Genomic DNA, 27614 nt, shown 5'->3' on the forward strand with positions numbered 1-27614 from the left:
TTGCTGGGTGAAATGATCCTTCATTTTAGATCCTTGAGGAATCACCATACTATTTTCCAAAATGGTTGAACTGATTTACATCCCCACCAACAGTGTAAAAGCATTCTTATTTCTCCACAGCCTCACCAGCATCTGTTGCTTCTTTTTAATATCCCTACTTTATTCTCAATTTAGACAGTCTGTTTTCAGCCCAGCAACCAGGGTTATTTCTTTTTTTTTTTTTTTTTTTTTTGAGACGGAGTCTCGCTCTGTCACCCAGGCTGGAGTGCCGTGGCCGGATCTCAGCTCACTGCAAGCTCCGCCGCCTGGGTTTACGCCATTCTCCTGCCTCAGCCTCCCGAGTAGCTGGGACTACAGGCGCCCGCCACCTCGCCCGGCTAGTTTTTTTGTATTTTTTAGTAGAGACGAGGTTTCTCCGTATTAGCCAGGATGGTCTCGATCTCCTGACCTCGTGATCCGCCCGTCTCGGCCTCCCAAAGTGCTGGGATTACAGGCTTGAGCCACCGCGCCCGGCCGGTTATTTCTTTCAAAAACCTGAGGTAGGATTATGTCACTGCTCTGCTCAAAACTTTTCAGTATTTTCCCTTTTTCACACAGAGTAAGAGCCAAAGTCTTAAATGGCGTACAAGTTACTCCATGACCTGGCCCCTTAACCTCTGACCTCATGTCCTGCCATTTTTCCCATATGCACTTTCCTTCAGCCACATTGACTTCACTGCTTGAGTATGTCAGATTCCCTTCAGATCCCTATCCTAGCTGTGCCATCTGTCTGGAATGCTGTTACTCAGATATCTCCTTGGCCAACTCCTTCACCACTTTCAAGTCTTTGTTTCCCAGTTCTTCTACATCCCTTCCCCTGATCCTGACTGGCTCATTCTTTTATACCTTGTACAATTTTATAGCTTCTGACAATATTTATACTTATTTATTATGTGCATTGCCTGTTCCCCTGCCCCTCCAGGATGTAATGTCTTCAAGGACAGTTATCTTACTTAATGATATATTCCAAACATCTAAAATAGTATTTGGCACATAGTAAGCTCTCAATAAATATTTGTTGAACCAAATGAATGAATGTATTGGCTATACAGCCTAAGATTTTCTTATTAATTCATTCTAGGGATACAAAAATGTATAAGACTTGGAACTATCTTCCAAAAAACCACCTCTAACCTTAGGAACTATATTAAATTGTTTGGAATGGATCACAAACAGGCCTGAGAGAAGGAGCAAGGATGGTTTTCCCAAAGCTATTCTACTTCAGGAAAAAAGTTGTAAGGATTCCAGTGATACTCCAAAAATGTAAATTACTGCTTAATTTCAGAAGTCAGAGTGATACCCTGATCCTGAGCCCCATCCCTTTCTTAAGGTAGTCAATTGTTAAAGAAATGGGATCAAAATTAATTGAAGCATTTGTTAAGTGTCAGAAGGCTGAGCTTTAGGATGATATTGGTCAGGCAGCATCATAAATGATGGAGCTACCATCAATAAAAGTAGCATAATTTCTGCATTTCACAAATGAGGAGATTAAAGCAGCAGTGTCTTAGTGTGTCTGTTGCAGCTATAACAATACCACAGACTGAGTAATTTATAAAGAAAAGAGGTTCATTTGGCTCATGATTCTGGAAGCTGGGAAGTCCAAGAGCATGATGCCAACATCTGGCAAGGGTCATCCCGTGGCAGAAGGCAGGAGGCAGAAGTGAGCACACGAGACAGAGAGAGAAATCAGGTCAAACTCATCCTTTTATCAAGAGTTAATCCACACCTGGGATAATAGCTTTAATTCATTCATCAGGGCAAGACCTTCATGACCTCCTCATCTCTTACAGCTCCAACCTCCCAATACCATTACATTGCCAACTAAATTTCAACATGAGTTGTGGAACAGACGTTCAAACTGGAACACATAGGGCAAAGATGTTAGAGTCTTAGACAACCAGGTCAGTGGTCTAAGTTCAGAAATTCAGGTGATCACATACACATGGCTGCTGAATTCTACTTTCATAACCAAGATACTGTCTCTGCATTGCCTTCCCAAATCCTCAGGGAGTGATAGTAGCCAAGTTTGAAATCAGTCCTTTCTTAACAACCCAACCTCTTCAACATGCCTGTGTTCAGTAAATCCGTGTGAGTGCTGAGACACAAAGGTTCGTTGATCTTGTGGGTGAAGACCTCAGGGTCAGGTGAGAGGAACACTGATAAGCCTTCAAGTCACAGACAAGCGCTGAGGGTCCCCCAAGAAATACCTGTATGTTCTTGTGTGGAAATCTTCTGGCATCTCTTATAGGTTTAATAAAGAACTGTCTGGGGCTGGGTGCGGTCTCATGCCTGTAATCCTAGCACTTTGGGAAGCAGAGGTGGGAGGATAGCCTGAACTCAGGACTTCGAGACCAGCCTGAGTAACATGGTGAAACTCTGTCTCTACTAAAAATACAAAAATTAGCCAGGCATGGTGGTGTGTGCCTGTAATCCCAGCTACTCAGGAGGCTGAGGCAGGAAAATCACTTGAATCCAGGAGATAGAGGTTGCAGTGAGCCGAGACCGTGCCACTGCACTACAGCCTGGGCAAAAAAGCAAGACTCTGTCTCCAAAAAAGAATTGTCTAGGCTCTCTTGAATTTTGGAATTCTCCTCCCCATTCCAGGAAGTTTTAACGTACCCCATTCCCCATCTGAGTCCTCTTTTCGACAGAAGAAAAAGGAGGAATTTTTTTTTTTTTTTACAAACTAAATATAGCTAGATAGATAAATAAGTTTTCTGCTACATTTTTCTTTCAGTTGCAAGCCACTTCTTGGAAATAATTAGATTTATCTGACAAGATACTTGAAAGATTAGAAGTAATACCATATTAAAACTGTCTAATAATATGAAGTAAACAATGGATTGTAGAAGGATGGGCTTGACTAATCCTACTATAGAGCTGCTCTATTTCTTTCACAGTAACTCACTTTATTGATAGGTACATTATTTTTAACCTTGATTATAGTCAAAATTTTAATTGGATAGATTATCCCAGTGAATTCTTAAATCCTGGCTAAACATTGCTTTTATTATTCCCTAGAATCCTTTCATTACTTGCTAGCTTATAGTTGAATTTTAATATTCAGTTAAGCAAAGGATTTTGAAGCAAATCAATTATCACACATTCCTTAAAATATATCAAACATTCTAGAGGCCAATATAAGTGAATCTGAGTTTGACCATTATCATACATAATATGTGCAGACACTATTGCCTATTTAAACAGACAATTAAAAAGTGATTATATTTTGGGAGATCTCTGTAAACTTATCAAAACTAGAGAACTTGTCATGTAACAGAATCATTCAGCTTGATATTCTGCAATCAATATTTTTAAAGTGCAACTTTCAGAAGAATGTATTTCAGATTTTTAACTTTAATAGAAGTGAATTTGCTTGTAGTCACTGAAATCTCAAACTTTTTTCACAATTTAGCAGCCACTGGTCATCTATTAATAAATGCATTAATATTTATCAAATGACAAGTCTTTTTTAATGTGCTAAATACATTTTGCCCTACAGTTCAAGTTGGCTTTCAAAGGGCCCTTATAAACTATCAAACTGTCGCAATGCAAATTACATAGTAAAAGAAATTATACAGTGATTTAAATAGAACTTCTTGGAAGGATGCATGGTCCTAGGGTGCAATCAGTATTTTTCATTAAATACTGGCAATCAGATTATACAGCAAAAAGCCTACTCTGTACATATGATTGGCAATGAAAAGTATTTTTAGACTCAGGTACTCACATTGGCTTTGCAAGTGGTATAAAGCAAAGAGCCATAGCCTGCCTTAAATATGCCAGCTTCTTACATTTCATACAACTGCTTCATTCTGTAGAATTTCACGGACCAGAAAGAATTGCATTAACTGGAAAGAACCAAGTCAAAAAAGGTGGGGAGGGCTAGTGTGGAAACAAACTTCTGAGGGAAAAATTGACCATATGAAGGAGCCTAAGAAAGTGAAATTTCACTTAGGCCTTTTTTTACTACTTAAAACATATTTTAAGCATGTCTTTTGTGTGAATGACACTATAAGCATTGTGGGAGAAAAAGGATGAGTGCAAACTCTTTTGGAGATTTATAGTAGAGTTATTGGAGTTTTTAGTATTACTTCAGAGCAAGCATAGAATCATATAAATGCTCCATGGGTTGGGGAGAAAGAGATCAGTTCTGAATAAAGAGATCAGGGAGACCGACACAGGTGGATCACTTGAACTCAGGAGTTCAGGACCAGCCTGGGCAACATGACGAAACTCCATGTCTACAAAAAAATACAAAAAATTAGCGGGACATGATGGTGTGTTCCTATAGTTTCCAGCTACCTGGGGAGCTGAGGCAGGAGGATCACTTGAACGCCAGTGGTTGAGGCTGCAGTGAGCCAAGATTGTGCAACTGCACTCCAGCCTGGGTGACAAAGTGAGACCCTCTCAAAAAACCAAAACCAAAACAAAGCAAAGCAAAAGAAAGAAAGAAAGAAAGAAAGAAAGAAAGAAAGAAAGAAAGAAAGAAAGAAAGAAAGAAAGAAAGGAAGGAAGGAAGGAAGGAAGGAAGGAAGGAAGGAAGGAAGGAAGGAAGGAAGAAAGACAAGAAAAGGAAAGGAAAGGAACAGAAAAGGAGATCAGGGTGGATTTTATTGAAGGAGTAGCATTTAATACGGAGGAGACAAGGTGTACAAGAGTTGATTGGAAAACAGTAAGTGACCTAAGAGGGCTAAACAAAATAAAATGAGCCTGGGAAGGAAGTTTGGACTAGTTTGTGGAAGGCATTGAAGGCCAGAGATCCAAAGCAATTCCCTAGGGCAATCGGTATGTTCTTAGATTACTTAACGTGCCTGTTGGCACATAGGACACAGAGTATGCATGAGTTATTCACTGAACCAGTGATAAAAGAGACAAAAGGTCTTTAACTTACAAGGAAAAACTAGAGAAAACATGGGGAAAAAAGACTAGTACTATCATGCATACCACATTGAGTTGTTTTGAAAAACATGTCCAGTTATAATTTTTCTATCTTCATTATCCATTTAATAAATATTTATTGAAGAAGTGTGATATAGTGGTGGGGAACATGTGGAGGAATTGGTTTGGGTTCACTTAGGCCTGCCTTCAGATCTCATGTCCATCAACTGTTTAGTCTAGGCCTCAATTTTCTCATCTGTTAAATGGGCATAATGCTGCTTCCTTGCAGAGTTACTGTGCACATTAAGTGAGATACTGTGAGTAAAAGCCTTATTACATGACCTGACACATGGTTAGTGCTCAAAGTAAGTTAGTTCCCTCTCACTCTGGCGCTTTTTTATACACTCTGCCTCTTCCTCCAGTCTATTGTCTCCCTACACTAGCAAACTAGGGCCACTTTTGTGTTGCTCTAAAGGAACAGCTGAGGCTGAGTAATTTATAAAGAAAATAGGTTTATTCGGCTCATGGTTCTGCAGGCGATAAAAGAAACATGACACCAGCATCTGTTTCTGAACATGACACCAGCATCTGTTTCTGATGAGGGCCTCTGGCTGCCTCCATTTACAGTGGAAGGCAGAAAGGAGCTGGTATGTGCAGAGATCACACGGTGATAGAGGAAGCAAGAGCAGGGAAGGTGCAACGCTCTTTTTGACAACTAGGTCTTGGGAGAACTAACAGAGTAAAAAGTAATTACTGTGAGTCCCAAGGCATTCATGAACCATCTTCCCCCACAACCAAAACACCTCCCATTAGGCTCCACCTCTGACACTGGGGATCAAATTTCAACATGCGATTTGGAGGGAAGTCAAACAAACCAAATTAGAGCAATAATTTTCTCTATTCTGCAGACCCTAGGATTACATCTAAACGTAAGCAAGAGTAATTTCTGGAGCCCCCACCCAACGTCTGGGACTCAACTCAGGTCATCCTCTCTATAGTAGTTTCTCTCTTACTTTGGGCATGGTGTTTTTCCTCTTTAGACTTTTGCCCAGTCACCCTTTTAGAGCCTTGGTCTTTCTAAGACCAAACCTCTGTCCTCTCCTTGCTAAACTCCACAACTCCCACTTTATCCCCTTTTCTTACTGGCTGTGCTGCCCTGGAACTTGGTCTGGTCAACAGGTTTTTGTTACTAATGAACTTCACTGATATTTAGGGTCTGACTAGTCTCCACAGTATTGCCTACTTCTGGATTGGGTCCTGGGCTTGTGTCTTTCAAAACCCTTGCTTTTTATGGAACTAAGCCACCTCTCCCCACAGTAGCTTTCTGGGAGTGCTAACTTGGATCTTTTGCCACACCACTGGAATTTCCCCTGGACTCTGCAACTAAGGAAGTGACTGTGTGTGTATTGAGGGTTGGCATGGCTCCTGGTCCTAGTCTCAGCCTCCAGGGATCTGAGCCAGGCCTGCCCACGTCTGCAGCATTCTTAAAGGTATAAAGATGACCAAGCCCAGTTCTTAGACTTAAGGATCATATAATATAGTAGGCAATATGAAATGAGTGCAAGACTAAGGACTGTGCAAGGCAGAATACGGTAGGTGTGTCAGGGAAGTACAAACACCCTGTGAATTCCCAGAAGCAAGATTTCAATCACATTGTTGAACTGCCATGGAGAAAGCAACATTGGAGCTAGGCTTTCAATGATATATATCAACGGACAGATAAACGAAAAGACATGGCTAGGGCAGGGAAGCAATATGAACAAAGACACAGAGGTAGCTAAATGATACCAAGGGAAGAATAAGTAGTAGGTGGGGGAGCTGGAGAGAATCTGGTCTGCATTCAGATTGTGAAAAATGTTAAATGCCTGGCTAGGAGAAAAGCACTTACTATGATGACTATTCCAGACCAGGGCTATAGTATACAGCCACACAGGCTATGCACGGCCAACTCCAGGGGTCCCATTCAATATGCCTTAGGGGTTGGCAAACCTTTTCTGTTTTATCTAGCCTGATAGTAAATATTTCAGGCTTTGCAGGCCACGTGGTCTATGTTGCAACTACTCAACTCTGCCTTTGGAGTTCAAAAAAAGTTATAGACAATGCGTAAACACATGAATTTGGATATGTCCCAATAAAATTTTATTTATAGACACTGAAATTGGAATTTCACAAAATGTTACTCTTTTCACTTTTTAAGTCACTTAAGAATGTAAAAACAGAATGTTCTTAGCTAAAAGGTCATACAGAAACAGGCAGCAGACTAGACCTGGCCCCCAGGATGTAGTGTGCTGACACCTGATAAAGACTCAGTGTGGGCTGGGCACGGTGGCTCACGCCTGTAATCCTAGCACTTTGAGAGGCCAAGGCAGGTGGATCACTTGAGATCAGGAGTTCAAGATCAGCTAGGCCAACACAGTGAAACCCCCATTTCTATTAAAAGTACCAAAAAATTAGCCAGGCATGGTGACATGCACCTGTAATCCCAGCTACTTGGGAGGCTGAGGCAGGAGAATCACCTGGACCCTGGAGATGGAGGTTGCAGGGAGCCAAGATCGCACCATTGCACTCCAGCCTGAGTGACAGAGTGAGACTCTGTCTCAAAAAGAAAACAGAAAAAGAAAAAGAAAGACTCAATGTGAATGATACTAAGTTGTGAGACACATTGATGGTGTTTATTAGAGACCAGCATGATGCAGTTTTTTGTTTTTTTTTTTTTTTTTTTTTTTTTTTTGAGACGGAGTCTCGCTCTGTCGCCCAGGCTGGAGTGCAGTGCAATCTCAGCTCACTGCAAGCTCCGCCTCCCGGGTTTACGCCATTCTCTCGCCTCAGCCTCCTGAGTAGCTGGGACTACAGGCGCCTGCCACCACGCCCGGCTAGTTTTTTGTATTTTTTTAGTAGAGACGGGGTCTCACCGTGTTAGCCAGGATGGTCTCGATCTCCTGACCTAGTGATCCGCCCGTCTCAGCCTCCCAAAGTGCTGGGATTACAGGCTTGAGCCACCGCGCCCGGCCATGATGCAGTTTTGTCTGTATAAGAAATAGACAAGAGGGAAAAGAGATGTAAAAAGGGAATCCCATTCTGATGGTACTGCCGTAGTTCAAGCAGAGAGAGTGAGAGACAGAGACAGAGACAGAGAGAAAGAGAGAGAGATTGTTGATGTATTTCTGAACTGCCATGTAGAAAGTGACATTTGAGCTAGGCCTTCTATTTGAATACAGCTATTTTTCTATACTTTTCCCTCCAAATTGTCTACACAATGTACCATCAACTTGGCACCGTGACCTGCTCGCAGGATGTCTTTTATGAAAGTGAATGGCAGACGTGTCTTAAAAGAATAAAAGGAGGAAAGCAATCATTCTCAAGGTTATAATCTTTGGGGGGGAAAAGGGGAAGAAACTCAAACCCTTGAGTGGAGGCGGTAGTATAAATTGTCAGCAAAATAAAACAAAGAAGCCTTCACTTTGCAATAACTTGCTCCTCTTTTTATCACAAGATCATATTGAAACATCTTAGAAAATTCATTGTGCTTTCTGTTACCCTCCATTTTAAAAGCCAGCAACTTGGGAATGTTTCAGAATATTGATTCAGTGAACTTCTGTTGTACAAAGCTTTATCTCATTGTTGATATGCTGCCTGCATTCCAGCATGTGACTATGGGTATCTATTTGCGTCTGGCCTTATTGGATCCATCTTCTTTTGTTCATCACAGTAAAACTATGTGGGCCAATGACTAGGCAGGAAAATTCCATGACAAGATTCAATTAGGAAATTATCATCTGGATTTTTATGTGTTTGCTACCATAGTACTAACTGGTTTATCTTTAATACTTTAGTCTTTGAATGTGTTATTTTTAAACGACTGTAAAGATGTTACTAATATTTACTATGTGTGTACAATACAGACACGAGCAGCAAGAAACATCTTCCAATCTAAAATAATGGGTGAAGTTTCTACTGAGGCAAATATCTGCTTACTACATGACATACTTATCTATCACAAATGGATACACACAAAGGGTAAACTTTCTCACAGATAATAAATGGCATGCTACAATAACGTCAGTTAGCAAGAAATTCCCCATACGGATAATGTGTTCATTTGGCAGGGAATTGAAACAGATAATTTGGATTCCTTCTACTCTAATGTTGTAAAAGTCTGCTGAGGAATTCTAGAAGACCCAAATCACTAGTAAAATAATAGAGAAATCCACATATTTGAGTATTTTGTATTAAATGTATTTAAAAGATTAGATTTGTTATTTATGATACTTCTTTGAATAGATACCACTGACAAATAGGATATCATTATTAACGTTAATATTTTACCATCCTTAACAAACTTGAAGTGACTAACAAAATTATTATATATAAATTCAGTATCTTTTTGAAGTCTGACAACAAATGTACTCAGTACTCAAATCTATAAAATCGAATGTTATCAAAAGATTTTAATATATCCTTAAATACATTCTAATGAGATTTTTCAAATAGCTGATATTTTGTCAGTATCATACCTTGTGCTAAGTACACATGAGTCCTTGGAACAATAGACGATGTTGCACAATAGCCAATGTCCTCCAGCAACAGAACAGAAGATACCACACAAGCTACCAGTATTGGATTCATTCACTGTTGAATGAATTTTGCTTTCACTAATCTTAAGTGTTTGTTATATATCTGAATTTCCTTGGCATTTTCTTCATGCTCCATACATAGAAAATAAACCAATGCTGATACATAAACAGCTCCCTACTTCACTGGCTAAGTATCACAGCTGTTAAGCCAGCAGGTCTGGAAATGATACCATTCTCTATGGCTCTAACAATGAGGTAACTTTATAAATATTGATGTAAAATAGGAATGTAATTCATTTTATCTTATCTGGGCAGGTTTTCTATGCTCCGTACTGCATTATTCATGTACTGGCATTTGAACGGTTGCCTACATTTGGAAATTCTGTTTACAAACTTTTATATTTGGGACTTACAAACCTTTCTGATATAAGCAGGATAAGTATTTTCCCCCATTTCGTGAGTTTGAAAACAGAATTCCAGAGCGGATACCTAAATTGAAGCCATGTGAATAGTGACTGGTTCAATGAGATCTTACATCCAGCCCTGCTGAATCCTATTCAGTGCTCCCTACATTGCATCACACTGCATCTTAAGAAGATCATTCCAGAGTTGGTTGCTGTGTCAACCTGAGGAGTGCTCACCAATAGCCAGGTCTCCTCTCCTTCCAGAGCACTTAGAAGACCATACTTCCCAGTCAGCCCTAAACCCTAGTTGGGTGGCATCAGGGTACTAGCTCTGACCAGTAGGCTATGAGCAGGAATGAGGTGTGTCACTTCTGGAAGGAGTTGGATAAAAGCCTTCATGAGATCCTCGGTAGCAAACATAGAAGCCATAAGATTGAGATGGTGGAGCTATAGGATGCAAAATCCTGGATCACTGAGTCACTGCATAGAGGAGAGCTACCCTGGAGACTCATCTGACTTCAGCAGGCTTTGATTGAGGAAGAAATAAACTTTTTCAGTAAAGCCACTGAGATCTGAGGGTCAGTTGTCACTGCAGCATAAGCTCAGCTTATTCCAATAAAACTCATCCACATCCTTTCTACAGCTACTATCAGCATTATACCATTATTATCTCCTAATATATCATCTCCAGTTAAGATGTTAAAGGAAATGCAAAAACTGATCTTTGGTGCTGTGGAGAAAATAAGATAGTAAAAAGGGATAGGAAGTTATTAAGGTTTAGGTGCCACAATTCTAAATCAGTGGTCAAGAAAGAACTCACATAAAATGTAACATTTGACCAATGACTTAACACCATATGGATATCTGCAAGAAATACATTCTAGGAAAAAGGGAATTGTCAAGCATTTGATGTTTTAGGAGCAGAAGAGGTCAGTATAGCTGAATATAGTGACTGAGAGGAAAGAGTGTAAAGAGCAATAAGGTTAGAGAGACAAGGAGAACAAGGCATATCATGGAGGTTATTGTAAGGACTTTGCCTTTTACTCTGAGTGAAATCAGAAGCCTTTCAGTGTGGTGCAGTGTAGCAATATGGTTTGATTTCTATTTTTAGAGGACCGTTTTCTAAAAGCAGATTTATGGCATTGAACAGTTATTTACAATGGAGGATGTTGCAATATAATGTGGATTTGATCATGTGTTATTTTGATACCTGGGCTAATCCTCAGTAAACCAATGCTGGTGGTCTTAGTTCACAGTGCACATTATGTTGATGATAATCAGGCTTCTATCTAAGTTTCTTAATACCTTAAGCTGCAATCCTTTGATTTGAAACACTCGCCATAAGTTTATCAAATGGATCCTTGCAAGGGTCTTTATTCTCCAGAATCTCCATAGTAAATCATCAAAAAAAGTTGTTTTTTTTTTTTTTGTATTTCATATGTAATTACATAATTTCATATGTAATTTCATAGCATATGAAACCATCACCTGGAGAGTCCTAAGTGATGATAAAATGAATGTGTTGATCTTACAAACTATTTACTTTGTCATTTCCACTTCAGTACCCAAAAGACAGCTTTCACTCAGCATCTCCAAAAAGTAAAATCATTCTTCATCCCTATCTACCTATTCCAGAACTTGTGCCTATTGTATTCCTTTACTCCATTCAGAAAGCTCCCATTACCACAATAGCTTAAGTCAGAAACCCCAGAGATTGGTAACCATTTCTAAAAGTTTTTTTCTTTTACATCCCCCTCAAATTCAGCTTTCCCACAATCCAACCCAACCTCAAATCTAGTCCTTATTCCCTTTCACGTGAATTGCTAGAACAAACCTCATGGGTCTCTCTGGCCTTCTGGTTGTGCCACTCCTCTTTCCGCAAGAATGTGCTAAACTCTTTGGTCTTAAAGACCCCTTATAGTCAAGTTCCTGCCTGCATTTTTAGCAACAACTCTTGCCACTTATGTATTCCAACATTTGCTGCAGCCACACAAAGCTGCTTGTTGTTCTCCAAGCATCCTAAGCTATTTCACACATCTGCGACTTTGCAAATGCCATGCCCTCTCATGGGATATTTTCTTGCCTTGGCTAACTGGCAACTTTCTCTTGTTTTCAGCCTCTGTTTATACATTGTGTCATTTATAGTCTTCCTTGACCTCACCTTCAAGATCCCTCATAGGTAAGTTTATTTCAATGGTGACTTGGAGCTTACATCTGTCATCTCCACAAGACAACTCTCTGTATGCCACACCCCCAAAACAAAGGCACATACATAAGAGGTGTTCATATGTGTTGAATGAATTAATAACTCTAAATTCCATTCTGGCTCCAATGCCTGGTATTACCATAATTGGGAGGATGTCATGTCTGTACCTCAACACCCATCTGTGATGCCCAGTGGGTAGAAAATGGTATTTATTATCATTTCCTTCATGAAGGAAAACGTAATTTCTTTCAGCAGTTCGTTGGGTAACTTGAAAATAAAACAGTATTTTAATATTGAGCTTGTTTTTACTTGAAGTGGCTGCCTCTGTTTTGGCATTTTATCACCCCAGATTGATTTATCTTTGTAATTCTTCTTTGGCTCACAGCTATTGCTATTAAAGAATTGCCTTTCTTCTTAGTGCTGACCTCATCAGATGCTATGAGTATAAAAGAGAAACCCATTGAGAAAAATCAGCCCCTGGTTTCTTGGTTCATCTGGAAATCTGAATTTTAACATTTGTGTAAAGATAGATTGCATTAAAGAGAGCATATTTTAAAATTAATAATAGAATAATGAGAAATGTAAAGACATCTAATGTTTTAAAGGGATTACATTTCAGCAATGCAACATTGTTTAGTATTTATATTTGGCTCTTTTTTCCTTACTATAGTATAGCATATGTTCTGAGATGGGACATTGCTGTTTTTGCCTCATCAACTTGAAACCTCTCTGTAGTCAGCATAAGGCATGTTTTGTTGAAGACTGCAATAATATGCTGTTGTAACTGGTGGCTGAATCATCTGTTTTTACAGGATTGGTACTGTAAGGAGCTGAGACATATGTCTCATGTGTCAAAATTGAGTGTGAATTTTAAAGTCAAAAATAAAATGAACCCTTGAACATACTCAAGTGAAAATCACAGCAACCTGTGGGCTGAGGGCTTTTGTAGCTACTGTTTGATTTTTTCGAAGTTGCGTTATTACACTGTTGGTATTTTCATGCAGTGTGGGAAAATACAAACTCAAAGCTTATAAGTACTGCTATGAAAAGTATGATATTATGGATTTTTCTACTTTCTCTGTGATCAGCTTTTTAAACCAGGGATCATGTGTTTCTGGTCACTAAGGGCTTCATTTGCTTTTAGAGTTACCAGTGGTCAAGTGGCCAAATGAGGGGTCAGGGTCATTTTAGCAAGTGGGCACCCACCTTGATTGACCAGGGACCTTAGCCATGAGAGGTCTGTGCATCTTCTGTACCTGTTTCTCTTTCCTACAGTGAAAGAATTCACAGCATGGGCACCTGGGTCAGGTATCCAGAGTAAGATTAACAGCACAGGAGATGCTGATGATGGTAACACATGGAGATCTTCTTCATACCGAAAACACTGAGTTCACTCTGCTGTTGCATCATGATTTGACACTGAGACTAGAACCAGAAAACCTTCTTCAGGGAAGTTGAGTTTGAGAGTGTAGCTGCCCCTAGAGTTCACCTTCAGGTCTCCTTAAAGCTCCTGTGTCTCCTTACTTAGCCTTGGCCCAGGATGCTTTAGAAAACACAACACAATGACAGTCAAAAATAATAGTATTTATGGGATTCATGAATCCAAAAGTGCAACGAAACCTCATTAACATAGTAGTGAAGAGAAAACTCCCTAAATGTCAGAAGAACGTCACAGTGCAGATAAATTAAGCAGGGGCATTTCGATGAGAGCATGACTGTAGGCTAGAGGCATGACGACCTAGAATTAAAGTAAAATTAATGGGTGAGAATTAAAGTCTAGCTAGGGAAAAGAAAGAGGACATCAAATTTCTCAAGGGCCCCTTTTCTAGATTAAGAGGGAAATTCAAACCTTCCTATCATCAACAGAAGAGTGATTACCTTTGGGAAATGGGTGGTCGATTGACTGTAATGGGCACCAGGAGCCTATTGAGATGCTGGATGCATGCTATATGTTGGTGTGGTCATGGTTCCATGGGCATACACATAAAATCATAAAATTTATCATGCAGCATATTTAATATGTATATATTGTACTGCTGTGAATTATATCTCAATAAAGGATTAACAAAGCAGAAAAAGGGTAAAAGTGGGGCAATACCTTGATTTTATGTATCTCCCAAGACTAAATAGTTCCTTAATGCCATGTTATCTCAATTCCTTCTCTCGTACTTATGAAAAGCATTAAAAACCTTTTTTGTTTTTTTATATTAACCTAGTTTCTCCAAAATGTCCTCTTTGTCTGGTGTTATGTAAACAGTAACTTCCTTTCATTTTGTTAGACAGCAGCTCATGATTAGCTATGTGGCTCTGCCACTGCCCTTGTAAACTCAGTCTCCAACTTTATGATTATATTGGCTTAATTTTACTTAATAATAATGATAAGGGTAATAGCTAATGTGCATTAAGCATTTAATGTTCCAGGCACTCTGGTTGTATACACACCCTCATTTAATTCTCTTAACAACCTTAAGGTACAATAAATATGTATATTTTTCTTACACAAAAATATTGAAGCTTAGCAAGGTTGAGCAGCCAATGCACAGCCACATTGTGAAATGTGGCAGAAATTTAGGTCTGTCTGTTATCAGAGCTCAATCTTAAGCTCTCTGGAATGCACCACCTTCCAGCAGCCTCCAGATTCTCTTATAGAAGCACATCTTTCTTTGCAACTTGGGCTTTTACTGCTTTTTACTTTTTACATGCTTGGGGATAACAAGTTTTGGAAGGAATGTTACTTTACTTTGGTGACCATGAGGCATCAAGTGTGATTAACAGCATCAAAACTATAAAATTTAGCAAAGAGGGGCCTTGTTTTCTTTCAGATTTCATCTCTGAGTTATGTTTAAATTCATATAAATTTTCTAGTTCACAGAACTTTCTCCTTTCAGCATAAACATTTTAAAAATATTTTAACCATCTTTCAAAAATGCAAAATATAGCCTGAATATGTTCCTAACTTCTTCAACAGAACACAGCTTCTACCATGTATTAATTTGTATTCAGGGACGTGAATGGAACTGGAGATCATTATGTTCAGTGAAATAAGCCAGGCACAGAAAGACAAACTTCGCATATTCTCACTTTTTGTGGGATCTAAAATCAAATCAATTGAACTCTGGACATAGAAAGTAGAATGGTGGTTACCAGAGGCTGGGAAGGGTAGTCGGGGAATCGGATGAAGGTGAGAATGGTTAATGGGTACAAAACAATAGAAAGAATGAATAAGACCTACTATTTGATAGCACAATATGGTGACTATAGTCAATAATAACTTAATCATACATTTAAAAATAACTTAAAGAATGTACTTGCACTATTTGTAACTGAAAGGATAAATGCTTGAGGGGATGGATACTTCATTCTTCATGATGTACTTATTTCACATTGCATGCCTATATCAAAACACCTCATGTACTCCATGAATATATACAGCTACTATGTACCCAGAAAAAAATCTTTAACTAAATTTTTAAAATAATAATAATTTCAGCCTGGCCAATATGGTGAAACCCCATCTCTACCAAAGATACAAAAAATTAGCCAGGCATGGTGGCACGCGCCTGTCATCCCAGCTACTCAGGAGGCTGAGGCAGGAGAATCTCTTGAACCTGGGAGACAGAGGATGCAGTGAGCCGAGATTGCACCACTGCACTCCAGCCTGGGTGACAGGGTGAGATTCTGTCTCAAAAATAAATAAATAAATAAATGTGATAGGGCAAGACTCTGTCTCAAAAATAAATAAATAAATAAATAAATAAATAAATAACAAAGAGTAAAATAAAATAATAATCATTTGTACTTGGTGTCTGTTACTGGTGACAAATTCTGCCATCATACTGTGAGATACTTGGACCTTGTTAAGATATGCTGGATTCTCGAACCCTCTCCAGAATGCTTCAAGTTGATATGGAATTCTTTTGGCTGCATCATGTCTCCTTTCATCCACTTTTCCAGTATCCTTATGCCATTCGTTGAATTTCTGCTTCAAAATTCCTTTGGGCTACAGAGAACGATAATATACAATAGAGTTCAAAATATAAGTAAAGCCTTTTTGAATAGTTTTTAAAATCAGAATAAATAATTAATAGGAGGGCCTGACAGCATCTTCCATGAAGAAAATGCGGATTTTATTTTTTGTCCCATCTCTCGTTTGTATGGATTTGTACAATTAAAATTTTTCAAAGGTATTTTTCCCCTTTGCATCTTATACTTGAGCTATTATGATTATCTGAATACATAATATCCAGGTAAGTGTTTTATTGTGACTTAAAAATATTACTTGCTGAGGAGCAAATTGATGATTTCTGTCAGCTCTTCATTAGATGTCTTAAATCTTTAAGAGACCACAGCAGTGGATGTTCTTCAAAAGTGGTCTCCAGGCAACAGGGTTTCCAGGCAGATACTCTGTGGACACAAAAGTGAACAGAAATGGGATGGTAAATTTAGAATAGGGAAGAATTTCACATACATACAAATATTATAGTGCCTTGAAGAGAGGATTCCAAAGGAAAATTTTCACTCTACAAGTAATTTATTAAATATGGGATTTATAGTTATTTATTCAAGATTTGTTTCATAATACTTTAATTTTTACCAAGAAAATATAATACTCAGTATTATCCTCTTTAAATTGAATTTTTATTTAACTTTGATCATATATCTCAAATTACTATTTTCGTTTTTTTTTTGGCAGCAAGTCTTTTCATTTTTGCTACTCAAAAAAGTTTCATTTTTTTATTTAGCTTTCTGACTCTGTGCTTGTGCCTTCAACACTTTCACAACGATTTTCTGCTCCTTGATAAGGAAAGCGCGCTTGATCCTGTCGTGAACACATTTAGCACACGTGGCCCTGCTGACGTGTTTCTTTGTTTTGGACAATCTCATAAGAACTTTACATCTTACAGCACGAACCCCTCGATGTCTGCCTGGACACACACCACATGCAGATTTTGGTGCTTTCCCAACCTTCTTGGTATAAAGGTAAACAATTCTATTACCAGGGGCTCGGGACAGCCTAGTTTTGTTAGAGGCTGTGTTGTAGGAAAGCCTATGTCGGTATGTCAAACGCTGGACCATTCTGAGTGCCTGCAGACAACGTCCCCGGAAGAGCACTATTTTCTTTTTTTAAAGAATGAAACAAGTGACTAAAGAAGGCAGGATTTAAATATTTGCAAGTATGTCCCCCACTCAGGAACAGGTTCCAAATTATCTCACTAATGTCCTCCATAAATGAAGTCTCTCCAAGTTCTTTTAGTGGTGTTAAAATTATTCTACCAAAATTAGAATTATTGTCATAGAGACTGATTGTTTTGTGGACTACAGCACAGCTCTAAAATTGAACCTCTTGTGAAAAAGAAATGAGAAGATTAAGGTTCCATCTACTTGCATGAGTTCCATCTACTTACATTTTCCTTGTCCCACCTAGCTCCAAAATCAAGTATAAAACAGAGACTTTTGACTACAGCAAATACACTCAGACCACATCTATAGGGCAGAATGTAAACACTTTGGCAAAAATAAATTAGCTCATGTGAATAAAAAAGAAAAAGAAAAAATTCATCACAGAAATATTCATCTATGAGAGCAGACTATCACCTGTTTCACATATGGTATGAAAGATAAGAGATCTTTGAAAAAGTCTCCTCTCCAACATTAGCTCACTGGCATATTACAACTTAGAGACAAACAACAGAAAACAGAAAATATATGTGGAGCTAAACATATTATATAATGAGACTTATGGACACCTGCTTATATATGCAAAGAATCGGAGTCCTCTGGAAGAAATAGACACTGTCATATCTTGCCTTCGTGTGCGTCAAGACCAAGATAAATTATAAAAGCCAAAATAATTTATTATTTACTTGCTGGAGAGTTCGCAGCCTGAAAGAATTTGCGTACAGGAAGGAAACAATTACCTTAATTTTCTTTAAATTTATTTAACTTCGTAAGTGACTTAGTCTTCTCTTATTGCTTTGTAAACGTAACTAACCGAAGTAATTATTAGTTACTTTTCGTGTCAAATTTGCCATACATTTTTGCCCACTCCCTGACTGTCCTCCTAAGCAAGCAACATAAATATATCCATTTCATCTCCTTTGCAAGATCAAGAAAAAAAAGAGCAGTTCTCAATTCTATACATAGCAAATAATTCTGCCCATGCTGCCTTTTGCACTGGGGAGCAGAATATCTTTGGTGTGTTTGGCTTCATTCAATTTCTGAACATCTTTGTCTTTAGTCCTTTGCCTTCCTATATAAACTGTTCTAAATTTCCAAGACATATTGCTTTATTTCATGAGATTTGAGGTGCATAAATCAGTGCTTTATTTTTAAAATTGAGGATGAAATATTTTAGGATGTAAAAATGATTTCGAACTAATATTCTGGACAGTTTTTTTTTGTTTTTTTGTTTTTTACTGCTTTTCTTTTTCTTTTTTTTTTTTTTTTTTTTTTTTTTTTTTTTTTTTTTTTTTTTTTTTGAGACGGAGTCTCGCTCTATCGCCCAGGCTGGAGTGCAGTGGCCGGATCTCAGCTCACTGCAAGCTCTGCCTCCCGGGTTCCCGCTATTCTCCTGCCTCAGCCTCCGGAGTAGCTGGGACTACAGGCGCCCGCCACCTCGCCCGGCTAGTTTTTTGTATTTTTAGTAGAGACGGGGTTTCACGGTGTTAGCCAGGATGGTCTCGATCTCCTGACCTCGTGATCCACCCGTCTCGGCCTCCCAAAGTGCTGGGATTACAGGCTTGAGCCACCGCGCCCGGCCTGCTTTTATTTTTCTACTCAGATATCATACATATTTCTTTCTACCCTAAGTCATTGAGGCACTAGGGCAAGCAAGCCAAGATCCTTTGGTGTATGTTTTTGTCCACTTTCATTAAGATATACTTATCCTTTGACACTTTCAATAATACTCATCACCTCCGTTTCTCTCATGGTGTGCTCTTCATCGTCAGTACACTTTGCAGGCTGTCTTTAATTCTTACGATGTTTCAGAGAGGTAGATAAGTGGGTATTACTGGTCAGGTTTTCATTCAGTCTAACTGTGGGAATCCTTCCATCAAGATAACATAAAATGAAATTGGGTCCCATTATCTCCACTGTACAGATGACGAAAATGAGACCAAAAGATTAAGTGGCAAACCAAGGGGGAAAAGAAAGTCCTTGTGAACAGAGTAGAAAAGTCTTTTCAATTCCGGGTTTCAATTCTGAGTCTTTTGTGTTTACCATGTTACAGACCTCTCTTGGCTAGGGAAAACAAATGGAATGTGAATGTGATGCTTTAGAAATTTCTGTATACAATCTTCTGTAAGAATTAGAAGTGATAACATTAACCAAATACACTGCACAACATGATTTGTCTGTCTTAAGTTTAGGACTAGAGAACTAGGGAAGCATCTATTCAGAACAGGCCTTCACCATCTTACTGATTTTATTTTATTTATTTATTTATTTATTTAGATGAAGTCTCGCTCTGTCACCAGGCTGGAGTGCCGTGGCGTGATCTTGGCTCACTGCAACCTCCAAATCCCTGGTTCAAGTGATTCTCCTGCTTCAGTCTCCCAAGTAGCTAGGATTACAGGCATGTGCCACCATGTCCAGCTAATTTTTGTATTTTTAGCAGAGACAGGGTCTCACCATGTTGGCCAAGATGGTCTCGATCTCCTGACTTCATGATCTGCCCACCTTGGCCTCCCAAAGTGCTGGGATTACAGACGTAAGCCACTGCGCCCGCCCTTACTGATTTTATTCTAAGGAAATAATGTCACTCACTATGATTTCTTAGATGAAATGTCCATCCTTTTCTTTGAAAATCTAAATGGTACATAGTACAACTATGATGCGTAATAGATAAGCAAAACACAACTCTGTCCCACTACTGTTTTACAGGAAACTTTCTACTCTGCTGGCTGAAAGTTTGGCACATCTATGACTTTCCTGCTTACTCTTAGTCCTCAAGTCTTCTATGTCTCAAAACACTCGAATTCAGAAATTTTAAATGTCTAATCTAAGATGTCAGTAAACATCTTAGACTTCATGCAAGGCTTATCCCCATCTTCCAGCTGAGGCCAGCAGTCACTGGGTCACCTGCCCTTGGGGAGAGGGGTGTGGCCAATTGCTGTCTCTTCCCACTCATTTCCCACCCAGAAGTCCTCCCCACCCCCAGTGCAGGCCCACCAGTGTGGGAGCTGTGGTTGGGGAGAGAGAAAAAGAGAAAAGAGGGAAGTTCTTGTTCAGCTCCTGGTAAGTACTGTCCTAAGTCACTGGGCCTCTCTAATAGCAGCCCCCAGTACTTAGACACAGCTTCTTCCCTGCTGGCCTGGAAGCCTTGCTGGCATCTGCTACAAGTGTCTGCTTTCCCTTCCTCCTTGCACCACTTCCTGGCCTTCCATCATCCGCTCCACAAAGATTCAGACTCTCCTGTTATAGCCCATTGCCCTTCCAGGGGGTACTTTCAGGACCTAGAAGAGCTCCAAGCTGATCCTCTATCCTATGTGGCCCACATCTGATGCATGGATAGTTTAATTTCTTGTCTGTTATGGACTCAATGTTTGTGCCACCGTAAAATTCATATATTGCAGCCCTAATTCCCAAAATGATGGCATTAGGATGGTGGGGCCTTTAACAGAGAATAAGGTTTAGATGAGATTAGGAGGGTGGATCCCCCACCATGAAGGGATTAGGATCCTTATAAAAAGAGGAAGAACCACCAAAGCTTCTTCTCTGCCATGTGAAGACACAGCAAGATGGTGGCCAGAAAGTAGGTCCTCACCAAGAACCAAATTTGCCAACACCTTGGTCTTGGACTTCCCAGCCTCCAGAACTATGAGAAACAAATTTCTATTGTTTGAATCACCTAGCCTGTAGTATTTGTCATAGCAGCCCAAGGTAACTAAGACATTGCCCTATTTTGGGTGGGGTATAAATTTCCCCACACAAGCCCTTTCCAGTTCTCTCCCTGCACTACCATAGATCCCTCCTCTGGAAAAAAAAAAAAAAAAAGTGTTCTGTTCATTGCTCCTCCCTTTCCCTTCCCAGTTTTCCTTTCCACTGCTCAAAAATGTAATCCTCCTCCAGCTAGTCTGATCCACTCACTGATCTTCTGGCATTCGATGTGCATTCAGACCCAGCAGTCTTTCACAAACATAACCTTCTGCTTCACTGTCCAACCTCATTTCTAGCTTCTCACTCACAAATATTGTTAGGTCCTGCACTACTGGACTTGTGCAGTGACCCAAATGCACCAGGTTTTCTCCTTTCCTTCTGCCTGTGTTTTGCTTTTGCCTTGCTGTATTAGTTACCTGTGGCTGCCATAACAAATTACCAAAAAATTGTAACTTAAAGCAACAGAAATTTGTTCTCTTGACATTCTGGGGACCAGAAGTCTGAAAATAATGTGTCAGCAGAGTCATACTCCCTCTGGAATCACTGGAGGAAAAACCTTCCTTACCTCTCCCAGTTTCTGGTGCTATCAACATTCCTCAGCTCATGCTGAAATCTCTGCCTCTACAGTCACACAGCCTTCTCTTTTTCTGTCTGCCACATCTCCCCTGTGTGTCTCTTATAAAAATACTCATCATTGTATTTAGTGCCGACCCAGGTAATCCAGTATGAACCCTACACCTCAAGATTCTCAATGTAATTACACCTGCAAAGACCCTTTCCAAATATGGTTAACATTTACAGGTTCTGGGAATTAGGACATGGACATATCTTTTTGGGGACCATTTCTTTCCTCACATCAGTTACCATAGCAGCCTCCCAATTGGTGTCCCTGTCTCCATTCTTGACTTTCATTATCTATTTTTCATTCTACGAATATAATTTTGAAACACACCTGATATAGTTTCACGTGTCCCCACCCAAATCTCATCTTGAATTGTAGTTCCCATAATCCCCATGTGTTGTGGGTGGGACCCAGTGGGAGGTGATTAAATTTGGGGTGCAGTTACTCCCATGCTGTTCTTGTGATAATGAGTGAGTTGTCATAAGATCTGAGGGTTTTATAAGGGGATTTTCCCTCTTTGCTCAGCACTTCTGTCTCCTGCCGCCACGTGAAGAAGGACGTGTTTGCTGCCCCTTCCCCATGATTGTAAATTTCCTGAGGCCTCCCCAGTCATGCAGAAGTGTGAGTCAATTAAACCTTTTTGCTTTATAAATTACCCAGTCTTGGGTATGTTGGTATAGCAGCATGAGACTAGACTAATACAACAGCTCTACTCTTGCCACTGTTATTCTTATGTTCCAGTTTTCATGTTAGCATGGCTCATAAGACCCTTCATAAGCTAGACTTAATTCTCCAAGCACATTCACACATTCTCCAAGCACATTAGTCAAACACCCTCCAAAGCTGAATACAGAACTTGCTGTCTTCAACTTTTCTCTCTTAAAACAGGCCTGTGCTATTTTGCCTTCCTACTAGTTGTTTCCTCTCCTTGAATACTCTTTCTCTTCTTCCTTGACTAACTGATCTTTCAAATATCATTTTAATTACTTCTTCCTTAACATCTTTACAACTTGGATTTGATTCTACAAGAAAGACAAGGTCATTTTTAAAAAGCAAATCTGCTAGCAAGAATGCTATGAGAAGCATGCCAACAAAGAAAAATGGCTATAGGGCCTTCAAATAGGATGTCATTTTTGTTATCTGTCTTTCTTCCTGGGAGAGGCCAAATATGACATTTTCTAGATCACTGTTGAATCCACAGCTCCTAGAAAAATACTGACTAGGTACTTCATCTGTAGTAACTGAACATATGAAGAGATGTGTTCCTTACTCTTATTTCAAGAACTTAGCAAATGTAAAAGGTAGAAATCTTGGAAAGCTGACACCAAATTTAGCTTCTTGAAATTTCAAAACAAATAAAAACATATGACACAAATGAAATATGTCATCTGAATAAGACACATAGTTCAAACTTTAATTCAATAGAGGGCATAAGATCAACATTTATACATACTGATCTTACAAGTCTGCTGAAGGGAAATGGTCACTTGTCTTTCAATGTAGAAAAGAATGTGCATTCTGTAAGCATTTTGCAACATAATAGAGGGGCTTTGATTCTAAATTGATTAGTCTCCCCAAAATTGTTAGTTTTACATTATTAGGATATCATTGTACGAGGCAGTGTGTATGACTCCTTCTGAGGTGGGTCATATGGATATGAGTCATACTTCACTGAGTTCATGGTGCTTTAATAACTTGAATTTCAAATAGTAAAAGAGTAAATTATATTTCTTAGCCCCATGTGGTAGTGGAACTTCCCTTAGGGAACAATATAAGAAGCAAACTATCTCCTAGATGCAGAAGGGAAAAATAAAAGTCAAGATTTATGGAATAGGGCTGAAGGCTCTATAGCCATTTTTCTTTGTAGGCATCCTTCTCATAGCACTCTTGCTAGCTGATTTGCTTATTAAAAATGACCTTGTCTTTCTTGTAGAATCAAATCCAAATTCTTGTTAAAAGGCTTATTTTATGTTCTATGACATGAATGATACAAGATTGATGAAACAATCTTTGAAATCATGGACTGGTGAATTGATTGGCATAATCCAAAACTGTTTCTATAAAACAAGTTATTGATGTTGTTCCCTGGAATTTTTATGATCTGGACTTCCTGCTGAGGGTACATGAGTAGGAAAGGGTCCCTTTTCGAATTAAATCTGACCAAATATGAGGATGTTTTAAGGAACAAAGTTACTAGAAAGTTGACTTTGATTCCAAGTAAAGAAAATTTTAAAACTTTGGCACAAGTGCAACTTAGTGTAGCAAAGTTGTGTGTTGTTTGGTAACCATTTTAAATTGTTAAAACTAAATAATAAGTTACTGTTCAATAAATATCTTTCATTATCAGCAGATATTTTCAAGTTTGTCATCCTACTAGATGTTAATGTTCCAAAAACAAGGAAAATTTTTGAGTAAAAGTTATAAATGACTGAATGAAATTAATGTATACCTTTCCATTAAGATTTACCCACATCTGGTGGGAAACTGATCTTCCTTGCAGAATGTGGGTTAGATCAGCAATAGGATATTGCATATTCTATAAATATTGGATAAATATCAATAAATATTCTATTTATCTGAGTCTACACAAATTTGGAAATTTCTAGCTTGCTAGACTATTCTCCCCATTTGGGATGCACTGACCTGTCTATTTTCATATAATCAAACATATCCTTCAATGGCTATATATAAACAGAAAAGATTGTTCAGCATCTTATTTCTATAACATTTTGTTAATGTTTACTAGTTTTGTACATTTACCAGAAAAAAAATGAATCTATGTTAAATATTCATTTTGTACATCCATGATTTCTTCCCATATTTTAAATGCATTTAGTAGACTGAGAAGAAAATAATAGTAATATTCATTAATGGTATTTCTTTCATATAATCTCTGTTGATGGAAATACTTCAACTTAAGTCACTATCTCTTTTGTTCTTGAGAGATTAATGCTAAAATATTCTTCTTTTCCAGTTCCACACATCTGAATCTACCTGATATTTATTTCCCTTGGGCTCTGTCCTAGGCTTCCTAAGCAAATTTCTATTGAGACAAAGCTCTTAAGCAGCTTCAGACTCCTTGGTGAAAATATTTGCCTCTAGTTACATCAACTCAGAGATTCCCAAACTAGCTATGTATTAGCACTACTAGGGTAACTTTAAAAATATAACAGTATCTTGAGCTCATCTCCAGAGATTCTGATTTAATTGATTTGGCTTAAGGCCCAGACATCAGCATTTTTGTGATTTAATTGAAACCTAACTTGAAGCCAGAGTTGAGGATCACAGCCTTCACTCCAAGACAAAATGGGTTTGGCCCTCAAATTCTTTACCAAATCCGGTGCTCTGCCCTGCCCATTCAGCTAAATAACTGGGGAAGTCTAACAGCCACACCCAAGTCCTTGGAAGTTTCATCTGCCTTCTAATGTGGTATTTCCAGGGATTCACCACAGTAGTGCTTCCATTTTGTTTCCTGAATTTAAACCCCTTTGAGATCCCATTTTGATAACAAGATTCCGGAATCCACATCCTCTTCTTTTAATCGTGAAGTAGATTATGCTGCTGAAACAAATAAACTCTGAAATCTCCCTGGCTTAGCCCAATACGCTTCATTTCTTGATCACGTCAACAGTTCACTCGTATAGCTCTCCCTCAAGTTAAGACTGTGTGACTCCGCTTCCTTCCATATTGTGAGTTGGCCCTCCCAGAATCCTTTGCTCCCAGTCACGCAGACCTGCTCCAGGAGCACAAGGGTTGAAGTGGAAGCAGGTTTTTGTGCAGTTGGAGTCTAACAGGATCACACAATGCCCAGTTAGACAATGCTCCAATACAGTTGGAGGTGACGGGAAGTAAACGTGACTTTACTGAAGTGATAGGAAGTAAACATCACTTCCTTTAAGTCTGCCGGAAAAGTTAGTTACGTGGCCCTTCTGAGATGCATGGGAAGCTGGGAAATGGAGCCTTGCACAGATAATTGGCAAGTCTTAACTGATGCAAGCTTGCTGCTGGCACTCATTTGATTTAGATGGATCTGTGGACCCAAAGATCATTACCCCTTTAATTCCTGTCGCTGTTAGATCTACCTCTCTCTGCCCAATCTGCATTAATGTGCTCAGAAGAATCTCTGTCTGAAGTAACAGCCCAGACTGTAATTCTCCTTATTCTGCCTGTCAACATAGGCAATATAAGTTATGTGAATAACTGCAGGTTGCCTAGTTCTCCAAATCTACACAGCTTATATTGACTAACTTTCTGCTTCTCTGGTAGAAAAACATTCATTTCTCAGGCTGTTCCTCATTCCTTTTGCCTGTCCTGGTACATGAAACAAAATTAAGTTTGTCTGACTTCCAGAACATAGAAAAGAAACAAAGTTGTGGTGTAAGAACCATCACTCCCATGGCTCAACCCTGGCGTAAATCTCCTCTCTGGTAAGTTCCCTGTAACACGTTACTCTTACAAGAGTAAGTAGCACCCTGGCCTATGGAAATTTCAAAGAATACAGTGAAAACATTCAAACACATTATAAGAACTGCCTCTAAAAATACATTTGATCTTTAAATCTTTTTAGTTCTCCTTTTAAAACTGACAAATAGTAATTACATATATTTATGGGGCACAATGTGGAGTCCCAGTTCGTGTATACATGCATAACATATTCTGAAACTGTTATACTTCTAAGGGAAAAAAAAAAATCACATAAGATATCTTCCATACCAACTACAGTGTCCTGGTGTAGCCCTCTTTTGCCAAGGTGTTTGAGACAAAGGTATATCTTTCCAAATTAGAAATAAGTAATTAAAATTTAGCTAGATAATATGAATGAGTACATGCAGTTATAATTACTTATTTAATATTACCTTGATGATTATTACATCTCCACAGACTTAAGATTGTTGCTTATCTTGGCAATACATAAGAATTCTTGAAAGAAGATATTCTGTTTCTCCCCCCTCAGAATTGGAGGTGATGTTGGGGGAGATAATTCCGTGAATAAATATGGGTTAATTACAGCTAGTCAATATTCATAGAATTTTGTTCTTGTTGGACTGTAATTAATTATCACACCAAAATTTAACTCACTTCTAATCTTTTCTCAATGTTCTCTAAGCTGAGATTTCCATTTCTGCTTTGCTTTTCTTTCTTGACCCGAAGCAACTGTATTATTAAAGTAGAATTTCTGCTAATTAGCTGTGGTACTAGGGAGCTGGAGGGAACCTTGGGCATTGTCTGATCCAATTAGATTCCAACTGCACAAAGACCTGGATGGAAAGATCAGACTGAAGGAAGCAATCTAAGAATAACTCAAAGATTATTATTTTTAATTTATGTTTAACAGAAGTTTACGAACATTAGTTTCAGAAAAGGACAATTAAGAGTCCATTGATAGTACAAGTAAAGCAAACTTCCTATCTGTGCATGCTCATTATGCTAAAAGTTTGTGTAATGCAGTATTAAAGAGTAGATATGCCTTTTACAAACATGTTCATCTTTGGAAAACAAAGGTGGTTAAAGTCAGACCAGTAAGCAACAACAGTGAGCAAAGTTTATCTCCTGCACTCCTTGTGATACCTTTCCAGGCCTGATCCATCCCTTCTTTCCTACAAGGTGTCAGAACCTTCCCTCTCCAGAGGTCACTCCTTTGGGAGCAGTAAGAGATCTAGTAGACCAAATTTACCTTAAAATGTCACACACATTCAGGGTATTATTCCACAACGGAATAAACTTCCTCCAGACTTAGTGACTTTTAAATACTAGGAGTGTCCAATAGCTTTGGGTGACTTGGGATAGGATAGAGTTATAGTAGTCCTTTAAGAGTTTGAACTTGATAACTTTAAGACACAACTAACTTTACCTTCAATGGTTTTTCCTGAATTCTTTTCTCCCCACCTTCTTTCCTGTCCAACTGCCATTGCCAAGTTAAGTCTTTTACCATCTTTTGTCCAGATATTTAAAACAGTGTTTTAATTAGAATGCCTGGATATAGTCTGGTACCCATCAAATCCACTCTC

General features: G+C 38.8%; 1 protein-coding gene and 1 pseudogene across 2 annotated transcripts in view; one reads left to right on the forward strand and one right to left on the reverse strand.

The window, feature by feature from the left end:
• The window catches only part of CYYR1 (cysteine and tyrosine rich 1), a 110212-nt gene that overhangs the window by 55348 nt on the left and 27250 nt on the right, over nt 1-27614 (forward strand). The gene's annotated exons all lie outside the window — the stretch shown is intronic.
• LOC111524150 lies at nt 16839-17180 on the reverse strand (annotated as a pseudogene).

This window comes from Piliocolobus tephrosceles, chromosome 19, assembly GCF_002776525.5.
Source record: "Piliocolobus tephrosceles isolate RC106 chromosome 19, ASM277652v3, whole genome shotgun sequence".
Lineage (NCBI taxonomy): Eukaryota > Metazoa > Chordata > Mammalia > Primates > Cercopithecidae > Piliocolobus > Piliocolobus tephrosceles.